General features: G+C 35.7%; 1 pseudogene; it reads left to right on the forward strand.

Annotated features, from left to right (window-relative positions):
- Window positions 1–10561: 10561 nt before the first annotated feature.
- On the forward strand, window positions 10562–13519 carry LOC132048872 (xyloglucan endotransglucosylase/hydrolase protein 2-like; annotated as a pseudogene).
- Window positions 13520–13789: the final 270 nt, after the last annotated feature.

Consider the following 13789-nt stretch of genomic DNA (forward strand, 5'->3'; position numbering starts at 1 on the left):
GATTTCAATGGGGGGTTTCCCCGTACGCAACGGAAGTATGATTCAATATGGGTCATAGTTGATAGGCTTACAAAGTTCGCTCATTTCTTGCCTGTCAGAACTACTTATGCATCTGAAGATTATGCGAAGCTTTATCTTAAGGAGATTGTACGACTTCACGGTGTTCCTACAACTATTATTTCAGATAGAGGAGCGCAGTTCACATCTGACTTCTGGAGATCTTTTCAGAATGGATTAGGGACTCAGGTGAGCCTTAGTACTGCATATTCACCCGCAGATAGATGGACAAGCGGAGCGTACCATACAGACACCTGAGGATATGTTGAAAGCTTGTATACTTGATTTTCAAGGTAGTTGGGATGATCATTTACCTCTTATTGAGTTTGCCTATAATAACAGTTACCACTCCAGTATTCAGATGGCTCCTTATGAGGCTTTATATGGGCGAAGATGTAGATCACCTATAGGATGGTTTGATGTAGGAGAAAACAATTAGTGGGCCCAAATTCAATGTAGCAAGCAGTTGATAAGGTGAAAATGATTCAGGAAAGATTGCTAGCAGCACAGAGTCGACAGAAATTCTATTCAGATAATCGGCTACGCAAGTGTCACGACCCAACCCCGTGGGCCGCGACTGGTATCCTAAATGGATACCCGTACGTACTTATCTAACAAAGTTGGCGTACCAACCAGCTAATTCATATTAGATGTACGAGTTCAAACCAATATAAACACAGCGCACCGAAATATATATAAATACATAAACATACTCGGACTTACACGTAAGCGTCGAGGCTATCATAGCCGAGACAGAGTCACGCGTACTCATACGTACCGCCGGAACAAAGGACAACCCATAACCCACACATACATGTCTACGGTGCCCCTAACGTACATGGGTCAGAATCATATGACGGACGGGGCCCGTTATACCCCAAAGAAGCATATGTACGGAATATACAACGGAAAAGGTATATACCAAAAGTATAAGCTCGATCAAAGGAGCACTCCAAACAATGAACGAGGATCCTATCTTCGCGGCGTGTCACGCGGTGCGTCCGTATCCGCGGGCATGTAGAAGCGCGACCCCCGAAGAACGAGGGGGCCCAAGACGAAATGTACCGAGTATGTAAAGCGGAAATGAAACCAATATAATCATAGTCGAACAAAGAGTACGTAAATGTAACCGCGAACCATAATCAAAGGGATAAAGGTACAACAGCGTAGTCATAGTCGGAGTCGAGATCCAACATGTCCCGCCCTACGATAAGGGACTGCAGAGGCGAAATCATGTATAACAAAATCATATATCATATATTACAATAGCGTGTCCGGCCTTCTTTGTTAGGGACTCTAATATGGAATCATGCATGTCGAATCATGTATCATGTATACGCATAACGTGTCCCCCTCATCGGCGGTCTCGGTGAATAATCATCATGTGCCATCTCCGGCGCCATCCCCGTATCATCATATCATAAACATACGTATAACGTGTCCCGCCCGCGCAAGTACGAGTGGGACTCGGTGAATAGTCTGGCAAAAGGTGCGCACGAGATCATGTCCCGGCGGGCTCGGTGAAAAGAGACATACCGTAACTTGCACGAATGTATCAGGCAGACATCCGCATATAGATCAAACCTCAATAGACAATCTAAATAAAAGTCATAGAATGTACCTTTCGTAAGTCGCGACGATTATGTCAAAGGCATTTCGAGATTGTTCGTACATATCAAATATACCATGGGGTTTAACGGAATAGTCGTAATGGGTGCTTTAACAAACAACAATTCAAATGACGAGATCATCTTAAGGGAAGTCTGACGCCACTATATAGCGTACATGTGTGCCCTTTTTGGGATGGCACGATTAAGTATATCGGAAATCATGTTTCTAGGATCGTAGCACATATCAAACCGTATTACGGACTCATCACATTTATCATTTGTCAAACGGAACAATGATCAAAAGTTCTTTTAAGTACGGTGTAGAAATAAGTCAAACAAAACCATAGTAGGGAGGTCTCGGGATCTATGGGGCCCACACCTCGGGCCAATCGGGGGTAGTGAACTCAAATTACGGATCATAGGCCTTATGGAGTCATTCATGAGAGCTTTGGAACGACCCGACTCCTTTTATGAAGGTTGCATACATATAAATCACTTTTGACGACAATTTATAAGAAACTAATTCAATCTTCATCAATGAAATGGGGCCAATTTCAATTTCGGATTTCGAGAGAGAAGAGTCATATCTAAGGCTCGCGTCCGGGTCTATTATGTTTTGGAACATGCCTAAGAATGAATGGAAAGACTTTACATACCTTAGTTGCGCCTTACGCTCGTCAAGTTCGATTCCCTTTCGCCCAAAATCTACAAATGGTCATATTTACCAATTGTGAGTTATGGCTTCTAAGAGTTCAACTCAAATTCATGTTTGTCTCACCGAATTTGGTGAAGTAAAGATTTCCTATACATATAGCATCCCGAGACTTAGCTCTACTTAACATATCAACAACAACAACCCAAAGAACCCAACAACATCAACCATTATCATAAAACGAACTATAACATAAATAGTCCTCTTCTTACATAAGGCGACACTTTCCATTCCAACTTCACAATATCAAGCTAATATCATTATTATCATATTCATTTACTAATCAAGATCACTCCAACACAATCCAAAATCATTTCATATCATTTTACAAGATATTCACAAAATATACAAAATATACAAATTTTCCACCAAGACCATAATTCATCCGAAACTTCTAATCTTCAACATACATATTCATAACATATTTCCATATTCCATTTCATCAATAACAATAATCATATTTGCACCTTAACCACTTCATTTTCATAATATCATAAAATCATACTAATATGTCATAATCTTCTACATTCCATTTCAATGCCAACCTAAACCATTTTTCCTTCCTTTACACTATAAGGATCACAACAACACAACTAACATATTAAACCAAATTAATTCATTCCCATTCCCTCATGGAGTACCACACGGCCAACACCACATTACCAACCTCAACTAAATTCATTCAACTTTCATTTTTCAATATAAGGTCCACCACCACTACCACTAGAATATAACATAAAATTCAACTCATCATATGTACACAACAATATACATATACGGCCACCTATATATATATACACCCACCTTACAAACTTCCGTATTTCCATAGTTTCTACTCATTGCTATATACTACAACACAAACAAACCTTCATAACATCATAAAAACATAAAATTCTTACCTTTTCTCCAACCTTCCACTTGCCGCAAACGTGGTTTTCTCGCTAAACTAATTGTACCACGTCGAAGAGCGTCTCGAACTTATTAAGAATTCAAGAAGAAGAAGATTTTAAGATCAAAGTTGAAGGCTAGAAAATTTTTTCTTTTCTTTTCTTGTTAGTAATATAGGCCCTTGGTTTTTCTCTTCTTTGTGTTTTGTTTTTCTCTTCTTTGTTTCATGAATCTTCCAAGGGATAAGTGATCCCTTTATAAGTAATTTTAAGCACATGGAAAATATTAAATTTTCTTTGGTGGGCTTGGCCATGTGGCCGGCCACCCCATGCATTTGGGCCTTAAATTTTCATCATTCTTTTGAGCCCAATGACTTATTGGTCACATTTTAGAATTCCCGAAACTAATCTCCAAAATTCCCATTTTGCCCTTAGCCTTCCTCGACACTTCCACATTAATATTCTTCCATAAACAACTCATGTGTTAAATAAAATCAATTATTACCTTATTTCTTACAAACCAAAATTTATTTCCAACTTTCCCGAATACGCGAAAATACGGGATATAACAAAGAAGTTAGAGTTCGAAGTAGGCGATTGGGTTTTCCTGAAAGTTTCGCCTATGAAGAGAGTGATGAGATTTGGTAAGAAGGGTAAGTTGAGCCCGCAATACATAGGACCATATAGAATTATTCGTATAAAATGGGTAAGGTGGCATATGAGTTAGAGCTACCTTTCCGAGTCAAGTCCGTACATCCGTATTTCATGTCCATGCTCCGTAAGTGTATAGGAGATCCTTCGAGAGTCGTACCGATAGAAAATATCCAGTGACCAAGCAAGGTCATACGAGAGGTACCTATAGCTATATCGATGCATGTTCGTTGATTACGGACTAAGGATGTAGCTTTTCTTAAAGTGCTTTGGAGGAACGATAATGTTGAAGAGATAACTTGGGAAGCTGAAGAGGAGATGAAAACAAAGTACCCGTACTTGTTTCCATCGTTCCAGGAGACTCAAAGGTGAAGCATCATCATCCCCAAGTATTGTTTTATTTATAGTTATTGTGATTGGTCATGTGAGGCCATAGTATTGATTTATGGTTGTTGTGATTGATCGTGTGAGGCCATGGTATTGTATATTTTAGTATGTGTTCATGTGAGGCATTATTTTGGGTTGCTGTGCACAGGATGGATTGGTACATTTACAGGGGAAACTCTGGCGAAATTTTTATAGAATCCTTGAGAGCTTAACATTCCTCCTTAAGGGGGGGCGCTCGCATTATGAACATGCCAATTCAAACCTAAAGTGGACATGAAGCCCTTGTAAGTTTAATAAGGATGTTTGAGGATTCTAATTAAGATTCCAAAGGCATTTGATGCTAAAGAAGTGAGTTCGTCGGAGAAAGTTAAGGTTGAGCCATGTTTTGGCAAATTTCGTATCATTTGAGCTATGCATTTCCTAGTATCACCTTGAGGAAGAGATATGAGGTCCCTTAGATAGTTAATGAAGTTCTAGGCAAGTTCCAAGAGGGTTCCATAAGGATTGGAGATCAAACGAATCGAAAAGATCGCATTTTCGCGAAACCAGGGGAAAGTAAGTAGTGTGCGGTCGCACACTCAATGTGCTGACCCGCACGCTGCATGACAACTTGCCAAAATGGATGGCCTTAATGTCCAGGGCCCTCCCCAGGAAAGGGGTGGAGTGTGTAGCCGCACACTAAGTGTGCTAAGCCGCATACTCTTCGCAAAGTTGGTCGGGGTGTGATTTGGCCACCTTTTTAAAACCCAAATGACCCCAAACTCATTTTCACCTTCTCTCACTTATTTCCCTACCTTTCTAGAGTCTTCTTGAGATATTTTGAATGTTCCCTAACCCTAAACACCTTTCCATATCATTAAGAGAGAAGATCAACATCAAGAGCTTAAGGTAATCCACGGAGGATGATGGTTCTTGTTTCTATTCAAAGTTATGGTGAACTTGAGCTTGATGGAAGTTGAGTGAGGTGAAGTTATTTAATTGTAAGGTATGTTTTGCATCTTATTCTTATTGTTGAGTTGATGTAAAGTTTTAATACTCCTTAGTGAGGAAAAGAACTAAAGTAGAGGAACCATGGATGGTTTAATGAAGAAGATGACTGTGAGTGAAATTAAAAAGGGGATTTTTGGCAATCTTGGGATTCAATTGATTATAACTTCTTGATTTTTATATTATGGATGTTTTTATTGTTGTTTGGGAGTTGTTTTGTCATTTGGTGGAAGTTGATAAAATAGGGAAAGTGTTGCCCAATGTTCGTTAGCTCTTAGTCGCTCTAATTTGAACTTAAACATGTTTCCTAGACTTAACCTTAGTGTAATTCCTCTTGGAGGTAGACTTTGTGAACTTGGAAGGAGAACCTTAAGTGATTAAAAAGGAGATAAGGTATGTTAAGGCTATTACTTCTTCATTTTGGCATGATCCTATGTTATGAGCCAACAAGCGATTAAGCGAGCTTCCATATTATTCTACTCTTAGAAGCACTAGGATTACTTCAGTCTTTGATGTTTCTATACCCCGTATGATTGTTCCTTCTGTTCATGGGTCTTGAGATTATTTATGTCGATGATGTTAGCTCAAAGGTTGTCCATCAGAGGTAATATGACCCCATGTCACTCCGAGAGTCTATGTATACATTTTAGTTATGCATTGCATTCATATACAAATGCATATTGACCAATGACCAGAAGGCATTATATACGCGTATATTATATATATATAGGGTATGGGAAAATGGATAGGCGTTATATACGCATTACCACCTGATCAGCTGGTGCACCTTGATGATGATATATGGATTGGGCCGTACATTCCTCGGCACTATTATATATGGATCGGGCCGTAAGTTCCTTGGTATTATGATATGATATATGGATCGGGCCGTACGTTCTTCGACACTATTATATGGGATATGGATCGGGCTGAACATTCCTCAATACTATGACCTATATTTTTACACATGAGCATGATTATCATTGAGAGCGCGCAGATTATGCGCCCACAGAGGCATTTTCAGTTATACAGATTTATGCAACTACTTACAGATACTTGTTCATACAAATCTATGCAGAGCGTCAGTTTGGCTTTTGAGTTTCAGATTCCTTCCTAATTCTTATGCTTATGCTTATGTTACTCTTATGTCTTACATACTCAGTACATTATCCGTACTGACTCCCCTATTGCTCGGGGGGCTGCGTTCATGCCCGCAGGTTCAGGTAGACAGATAGGTGGTCCAGTTCAGTAGGACCTTTATATCCAGTAGGGGTCAGTGCGCTCCATTTGATCTGGAGCTGTAGTCTATTTTGGCATGCCATTCTTTTGAGATGTGTACGCATATGGGTATGACGGGGCACTATCCCGTCCTTTCTACAGAGTTATACTCCCGCAGAGGTACCGGACAACCGTATGTATATGTCGATGATGTAGCCTTGTCGCTTCTATTCTTTTGTGCATAGTATGTGTAGCGCCTAGTTGGCTTGCAATCGTTCGTTCGAAAGATGTATATATATATATATATATATATATATATATATATATATATATATATATATATATATATCACCCTTTCATTGTGCGCAGTTCATGAGATCACCCTTTGAGTTACTTATGGGAGTTACCACGGGCCCTTGATGTTCATTATTGTCTAGATACAAGTATAGGGGTATTTTGTCATTAGAGGTCAGACACTCGTTACGACTCATCGGTTTGGGTCGTGACACTTCCCTTTCGCACCACACTGCTGAGGAATAATATCCCTCAATTCTTCCAATTCTTGCTAGCCATATGAAAACTTACCAACGATAGCATGTTGTAAGTTCTCAATCTGCTATATTCTAGACACTTTTGATGGTGTCCATCCCACCACAGGGATACCATCTACATACATTACATCCTTCATTGGAATGGGATCACAAATGGGGTTGGACATAAGGACTGTTCCATGCGTGAGTGATTGCACATAGTTTGGAGTAGGGTTATTAGTGATGGAGGAAATCGGACAATAGGCCGATTGTCGTAATTGCGGGTTAGCGAGGGTAGGGTAGTGTGGCTGAATCGGTGATAGGAAGGGGACCTGCCCGTCATTAACGGCTATTTGATGGCCGGCGCGGCCATTATGAAAAGTAGGGTTTTTAGATTAGGGTTTGCATGGGAAATTTAGGAGAGAGAAGAGAGCATTTTTTGTTAATTCTTGCTTCTACTTTATTGTTCATAGTGTTTTAACCTACTAACAATTTTTTATCGGTTTTTGGTAGGTTTTCCCCTAAAACTGACCGATTGTTATCGATTTTTGCCTCTTTTTTTTTAGTTGTGACTAGGCATTGCTCATCGGCTCTCTTGCCCTCACACTCATGAACAACAAGGAAAAGTTGAGTGCATACATAGACACATAGTTGAAATCAGATTGAGTCTCATGGCACATATATATATATATATATATATATATTTGACAATAAACAGCTTTACTTCATTAATTCATAAATGGTCTCAAAGAGTTAAAAGATGCATCAGTATCAGTTACAATCCAACTAGGGAAACAGACACCCAAATAACCTTATGTAACAACGAAATAGAAAACTTGGCTAAATTATGCTCTACTCCTTCTAAATATTGGCATTTTACTTTCGACATTGTAGTCTATCTAATTAACGGTCCACCTACTCCAAAAAATGAAGGGAACTCACGCTTTGAAGTTGTGTTTAAGATTCCTCCCGATTATCATTTTCTTAGGGTGTTTGGTTGTCTTTGTTATTCTTATCCACATTTCTACAATCATCACAAAATGAATTTTCAGAGTCAACCTTGATGTCACGTAGGATAAAACATGCATGCAATTTAACATGTGAAAAAAGTACTCCCCTGCTGAAAAAGAATAATACTTTCCTAATTTGAAAATAAATAATTTAACTTGAACTTCTCATGTTATCCTTAATTAGTGATAAGCTTTTATTAACCACTATGTTATCGTATGTTTAATTTTATGGTATGTTTGATGCATTGGATCCTCATCTGTGGCATGTGTTTAGAATTGTATGGATGTACTTCAGGCAGGGAGTTTAGTCCTGCTCTGTTGTCATTTGAGGTAAGGGCGTCTCGTCGCCCTCCCCCTTTGTAACACTCTTTTTGGTGATATGGGAAGGTCTCGATCGCTACAATTCGGCGAAAAGTTAAAAAAAAAAAAAACTATTAGTTTCAAATTTGTAACTCACAAATGGTATAGCATATTGAGGATCTCAAATATAAAACTTGATCTATTTCTTAATCCATTTAAGTCGGTTTCAAAAAGGTCTTGTAGGTTAATTCTTTTCTAGGGAACAACGTACGTAGTAATAACAAATTATGGTTCCAATTTGACTTTGCCAAATAAGCTATTCTTTTCTGCAGGGCAAAGTAAATCTTCGTTTATGCTCAGTTGCAGTGCCTTCATATGATCATTTTAATGTAATTTTCTGTAATTTCTTTTATAGGAAAACTAGAAAAAGCAATGTTCCGAGATGGCCGATTATTTTCCTAAATACTAATATTGCGATTATTGGTATTTGATGTGCAAATGTGTGTTACTCCCTTCGTTTCATTTTATGTCTCTTAATTTAACTGGACACCATTTTTTTTTTTAAAATAAGAGAGATTTTTGAATCTTACAATGTTAAGCTAATGATGTGTGTAAATTACCAAAATAATTTTTAAATCTTATGATTTTAAATGTATCATGTGGGACGTTAGAATGAAAGAGTTACTACTATAAAAAGCGGCATTCTTTTTTTAAATGGACCGAAAGGAAAACAATAAGATATACTCCTATAAATTATAATAAAGGGAGTAAGTACTATATACAGGGCCGGCTCAACATCCTTGGTGGCCTAAACACAAACTTGATGAGAAGCCCTAACTTTTCTTTTGAAAAAAAACTTCATATATATTTTCATTATATATGAAGTCTATTTTTCTAATCGGTGCAATTAACATTAGTTATAAATATAAGTTTTTGTTTTCCTTTTCAATTAAAATTATACCTTTTTAGTTTTAAACACTACTCCATCCATCGTTACCGCAAAAGAACAATTTTTGGTTACCGCATTGAGCTCATGTCATCTTGTATGCATAGAACATGAACAAATATGTGGTAGTTAACTTCATGTTTACTTTAGCTCCACTAACACTACCAATTTTTTCACACGAAGCTCTCTTCCTTTCACCAATAAATCTAGTAGTAATAATTTACTTACATCGATGTCCATCCTTTTTATCTCAAAATAAAAAATAAAAAAAAACTTAAAAAACTACTCCATCCATCTCTATTTATGTGATACTTTTTATGTCAATTTGACTAAATTTTGAAGCTAAATTGGATTAGATTAACTCAATATTTTACGATTAAGATTTTTATATTTGAAAACTACATGACATGTATTATAAGCTACAACTTTTCTCTTATCAATTTGATGAAAAAATGCATCTTAAAATATTTATCAAAGTTCATGCAGTTTGAATATGGGGAAGCAAAAAGTATCACATACATTAGAACAAAGGGAGTAATATTTTTTTTAAAAAAATTATTCATGAACCTATTATTAGTGAAAATGGGCCCCCCCAAAATTTTGGGTGCCTAAAGCCATTGCTTTAGCTGCTTTACCATTCAGCCTGCACTGACTATATAGTAAAAGATATGAGGAAATGAGATCTCTTGCCTTCTTATAATTTGAATCGAAAAAAATTGTATTTTCAAATCTTTTATGTTGTTTTTTCCTATCTCTTGTGTGTAAAAAATGAAGATGTCAATTTTTGCAAACAGCTCCTTTCATTAAAAGTTTATTTTCTATTATACTGGAGATTAGGGATAGGGAACGGAAAATGAAGACAGTGAAAATTGAATTCATACTTATTGTGCGGAATACTTTCATTGATACTACTACTCAACTATAAATCTTAGTGATTGGTAAACACTCAGTATTATAAATAAATGTTCTGTCTAATTTCCTTTTACATATATCACGTGTATATTAAGAAAAGATAGATTTGGTCTTTTACGGGTGCACACATTGCGAGTTTCCCTACATGGAAAATTCGTATGCAAACTTTCTACTCCCCGAAATTATCATTTTTGCACTGAATATTTGTCATAAATCCAATACTAACAGTGGAAAAATCATCAAAGATCGGTGATGTTTTACGCCTTCTATATATGTAACAAAACTTTGTTGCATTTTAGTCATTCAACAAACGCAAATCAATTTGTTTCTTGACACTTGTTTATTCTAGTTATGATGGTTCTCTTTCAAGCTATTCTTTTCATAATTTCCTTTGTTGCTAGTCAATGTGCATGCAATGGTGGTACAGATGAAATTCTCTTTAACCAAAATTATAATCAGAAATATGGAAGTAACCATCTAATTATTTCTGACGAGGGAAAAGAAGTTCAGCTATTGATTGACCAATATTCAGGTTCTGTCTAATATCTCTTGTTCGATCTGTCGTCTTATTTGTCAAATTTATATCAGTAAAACAATATGACTCATTTTTTAAATCCGGGTTCTGGATTTATCTCAAATCAAAATTTTGGTTCTAGAGATTTTCGCATCAACTTAAAGTTACCAAACAAGAACAGTAAAGGAGTTATAACAACATTCTACGCAAGATCTTACGGTACTACATTTGTGATACATGCATCTCTTTATTGTCATACGTATTTCTTTTTCTGGTTTTATAGATACAATTAGTAGAATCCATTGTAGTAAGGTAATCCTACTTTGGTGGATAATTCATAGAAGAAGACCAGATAAGACAATAATTTTCAACCTATTTCTTTTTAAAAGAAGAGAAGTGAAAACACAAATTTCATTATCAAAGTAATACAACATGTGTATGAAGCGGATGATATTGTATCCATCTTAACAGTGAATAGCTGATTCGAATTAAACACATCGTTAAATTTGAGCTTATAGTTGAAAAGAAGTATAACACATTACTCATACTTTAAAGAAAGGATTAATATAAGACACCAGTTTCATTTTATTAATTGTGTATTTTCATTTTAGCAAAGAGACTACAATTAGAAAAATACAAATTCGTGACAGAATATTTGTGACAGACAAGTTTATCATAATTTTGTGATAGATTTGTGACGATTTTATGACAGAATTCATCAATATGATCAAAATTGGGATGAACATGACGATCCGTCAAAATTCACTCACAAATTTGTCATGGAAATGATGGTTTGTCAAAAATCTATCACAAATTTATGATGAAAATAAGATCAATTTTGTTACAATTCCATCACAAATTTGTAACAGACACAATAGTCTGTCACAAAATTGTGACTGACTTGTGATTCCGTCACAATTTTTTTTTAATAAGGATAATTTTACTTAAAATAATTTTATTTTGTGACGGAATATTCCGTCACACCAATTAGTGATAAAATTGTAACGGATCTTTCCAAATGCCCCACATCGGAAAATTAGCCTTTAGAAGATATGAATTTTTAAGTTACTAATAATGTAATTATTATTTAATAGTACTTAATATAAATATTTATTATTTAATAAATTATTAAATATTTTGAAAAATTATTATAAAACATTATCTAATTATATTTATTTTTGTAAAAAAATCTTTTTGTCACGAATGACGGCCATATTTCTTAGTCCATCACTATTTGTGGCGGACTTAACCTTTGTCAAGTCCATATTTTGAGACCTGGATCATTATAAAATAATTATTGAGACAAACATTATGTCACAAATCTATCACAAGCAATTGGAAGGGAGTCATTATTCCGTCACAAATTTTTTTAAGGCGAGCAAATATGTGACGGCCAAAAATTTGTCACAAATTCGTTACAATGTCGAATTTGTGAAGGAATTTTGACAGATTTTTCCATCACAATTCTTATTTTTTCTTGTAGTAATCTTATTTAAGAATTGACTAATGTAGAATGTAATTCCAAATAAATTCTAAGGAGACTGTAGTTATTGTCTCTGTTTAATTCATTTGTAATTGGGCATTTGCAGTTAATGTCACAGTCAAACAATGAAAGTCCTGGAATACCCCATGATGAGGTTGATTTTGAGTTCCTTGGAGGAGATGGCAAATATACATTAAATACAAATGTCTTTACAAATGATGGAGGCCATAGAGAGCAACAGTTTAATCTCTGGTTTGATCCTACCAATGATTTCTATACATATGGAATCCTTTGGAACCAGTATCAAATCATGTAAGTAACAAACTCATTGAAAGTTTTAGTTTTTAACTTATTCATTTATCTTTGAATTATTTAATTTCTTATTTTGATAACAGGAATTTTGATGATTTTATCTTTAAAACTTAGCAATTCACAAGTCTGATATAAATCCTGAATGTACATTAATGATTTTGAGAAAATAATCCAAATCAAACAATGCTATATATAGATAAAAATGAGCTTAACAACCTAATGAAAAGGAAAAAGTTGATTATAGACGCCTTCCATGAGGATTTCGCATTGTTAAAGTACTCTAAGATATATACTATGTAACTCAACGTACATGCAGTCTAGCCAAACACATGACATAAAGTCAGTATGAGTATGATTCATGGATGTACACACGTTTTTTTTTTTTTTTTTTTTGTTTTCTTTCTTTTTTTGCTCTCTCGTATACGTATATACGATTTGTATTCGGCATTACCTTTCGCTCCTGATAGACATTATATTAGTTCTGGTCACCTAGTTCAATTCAATGAAATGATGTATATTAGTTGTTATCCCTATAACCCTATTAATATTTTCATGACTTGCAACAATTTCAAAATTATATTGGGTAAGTAAGGTAATATTAACAGTATTTCGCTTAATTCTTTAAAGGTTCTCTGTGGATGATGTTCCCATAAGAGTATTCGAGAACAATACTAAACGTGGTGTGAATTATCCATCATAGACCATGCATATAGAAGAAACAATATGGAACTATACACAATGGGTTGGAGAAGTAGACTGGAGCCAAGGGGCCTTCACAGCTTATTATCGCGAGTTTTCAATTAATGGCTATCAATATCAAGAATCAAACCCTCAAGTCAGCTACAACGATAGCTTCTATTGGAATACAATGAGTTACACGAAGATTAGCGTAGAACAACAGCAGATATATGATGATATGAGGGCAACACACATGACTTATGATTATTGCTTGTTGCCCAACAAGAAGGATTTTCCAGAATGCCAAATTGATGATCATATATAGTTATACAAATCTCAGTGTTTTCTTCTATGGTCAACTTAAAATTATATTTCTTACTAATATAAACACTACATCTTTTGTAATCCATTATCTAGTTATCGGTCGCGAACTGTAACTTTCTACCCCTATTATAGACCAATTTAAAATAATACTCATACAAGTAACAAAGTAAACGAATCCACTTTAATTAAGAGAGTGAACATTGGACTCCCAACCAACCGTATAGAACAATGCGCCATCAGCGCTTGTCGGACCGACCTAGTACATATTTAT

This window comes from Lycium ferocissimum, chromosome 3 (assembly GCF_029784015.1).
Source record: "Lycium ferocissimum isolate CSIRO_LF1 chromosome 3, AGI_CSIRO_Lferr_CH_V1, whole genome shotgun sequence".
Lineage (NCBI taxonomy): Eukaryota > Viridiplantae > Streptophyta > Magnoliopsida > Solanales > Solanaceae > Lycium > Lycium ferocissimum.